Consider the following 2,500-nt stretch of genomic DNA (forward strand, 5'->3'; position numbering starts at 1 on the left):
TCTAAGTCTCTTTGTAGGATACAGGTCTACTCTGTATACTGCAAGTCTATCTAGATTTATGATATATAATATATAGGATAACATATATAGGATAAGATGTTACAACCGGTTTCATTTTCAAGTTTTTGTGCAGCGGAAGCCGGTAAAGATATGAGCAAGATATAATATGCGCAATTGCGTATAGAGTGCAGGGTTGCCAGATGGTTACCGCCGAATGGGTTACTGGATTTAGCGGTTATGGGCTGGTTAGGTTGTAAATTGTCAATCCCATCTGGCAACCCTGCTAGAGTGACATAAAAGTCGCATTAAACGCGACTTGACAGTTCAGACGGGGGCGCGTTGCTAAATATCAGACATGTATCCGATGTAATACCACCTCTGAACGCGACCCAGGTCGGATTTTAAAAAGTCAGATTTCATGTGACTTGTGCTGTTCCCACGGTCATGCATAAATCAGATTTGGGTCACATTTCACTGCAGTGTGAACGTAGCCTTCGTGACCCTGATCCTCAGTGACCCTGACCCTCAGTGACCCTGACCTGGGAGAGGAGAGGAGAGGAGAGGAGAGGAGAGGAGAGGAGGGGGGAGCAGCAGCAGAGTGTAAACATGACAGAAAGACTGCCAGGGCACTGTTTGGTCTAGCTGCTTCCTTCCTGCCAAGATACATTCTGTTCTCTCTCTCTCTCTTTGTCTCCGGCTCTCTCTTTCACTCTCTCTCCGTCTCTCTCTTTCACTCTCTCTCTCTCTTTCTCAATCGCTCTCTCACTTGCTCATTTGCTCATTCTGAATCTTTTGATTTCTCTCTCCCCTCGTCTCTGTCTCTCTGTCTCCCGCTGTCTCCCTCTGTCTCTCCCTGTCTTTCCCTGTCTTTCTCTCTCCCCCCATCTCTCCATCTCTCTCTCTCCATCTCCCCATCTCTCTCTCTCTCCATCTCTCCATCTCTCTCTCTCTCATGCAGGATTACAGTAGGAAACTGCAGGTGTGCATTTAGAGATTACACTCGTTATGGTGCATCCCACACACACACACACACACACACACACACACACACACACACCTACACACACACACACACACACACACACACACACACACACTGCTGACCACAAAGCATCAGCTGATCGGCCACTAAATGGAGTGCATTGTTGCGATTCGCTTAGCGTAGCACTAAGGCCGGTGTGTGTGTGTGTGTGTGTGTGTGTGAAAAAGTGGAGAGACTAAAAGAGTGAGTGATTGCAACTGTGAGAGAGGGGAACTAGAAAAGGAAACAGAGTGCGTGTGTGTGTGTGTGTGTGTGTGTGTGTGTGTGTGAGAGAGAGACAGAGAACAGTGTAATAGCTGTACAGATCTCCATACCACAGAGGGTGGGTGTTTCTAAGAACTCAGTTCACTCAGGACAGCGATGTTCTCGGAAGAGGACCCAGTGAAATCAATGTCTCCATGTCTCCATCTCCACATCACAGCTAGTGATTACAGGCTCCCACAGAGCATATGAAGGATTATTCATTAATTTAATAAAAGTATGATTATTATGAGTATTGACAGATAGATCACCCTCTAAGGACTCACAATTGGTCATCTCGGCCTAAAAGAACCTATGAATGTGTCTCTCTCTCTCCCTCCCTGCCTCCCCCTCTCCCTCTTTCTCTCTCCCTCCCTCCCTCCCTCTCCCCCCCTCCCTTACCTCTCTCTCCCTCCCTCTCCCCCCCTCGCTCTCTCCCTTCCTTACCTCTCTCTCCCTCCCTCTCCCTCCCTCTCCCCCTCTCGCTCTCTCCCTTCCTTACCTCTCTCTCCCTCCCTCCCTCTCTCTCTCCCTCTCCCTCTCCCTCCCCCAATTTGCAAATGCCATTACTGGGACCATATGTGTGGTGGCCTGGGAAAACCCGTCGGATGTCGCTGGCGTTCGTTCGTGGCAAAGAGCAAATATAGATGGAAATCGCGATTTTGGCGATTTTGATATTATGTGGTATTCTAGTACTTTGAACTCCATACTACATTATGGTGAATAAACATTTTAAGAAAACAAAAGAGAAAGTACTTATTTTGATGTTTTTGTGGCGGGTAGTTTGCTAGCGAAACAACATCACGTTGAACGTGTCTCATTCTCAGTTAAGCAACGCACGCACACATGAGCGAAAGGAGAGACGATACTTCCACCTGTGTTATTGCCAGTTTACTGATGCTCACAATAAGCATAAAGTAATAAAATCTTAACTAGAAGACACACAAATGGATCTGTCCCTCGCATACCGACGAGGCGAGCAGACTACCACCGCATCACAAGCATACAAACGAGACCGGACGATCTGCATAGGCTCCTCCCCCGACCCGGAGGAGAAAGGGGAGGATTTCTCCCCTTTCACTTTTTTTGACATGATACATTAAAATGCTCATAACTTTTTAAAATAAAGGGCTATCTCAGTCATTCAACCAGTTATGAATAGCTGAGAACTTCTAATTTATGGAAATATAAAAAAATGAAAATGTCAAAATGCCACCA

General features: G+C 46.6%; 1 protein-coding gene across 3 annotated transcripts in view; it reads right to left on the minus strand.

Moving 5' to 3' along the window:
- The window catches only part of mkln1 (muskelin 1, intracellular mediator containing kelch motifs), a 58,181-nt gene that overhangs the window by 12,812 nt on the left and 42,869 nt on the right, over positions 1 to 2,500 (minus strand). The window lies entirely within an intron of this gene.

This window comes from Nansenia antarctica (genome assembly GCF_963989245.1).
Source record: "Nansenia antarctica genome assembly, chromosome: 8".
Lineage (NCBI taxonomy): Eukaryota > Metazoa > Chordata > Actinopteri > Argentiniformes > Microstomatidae > Nansenia > Nansenia antarctica.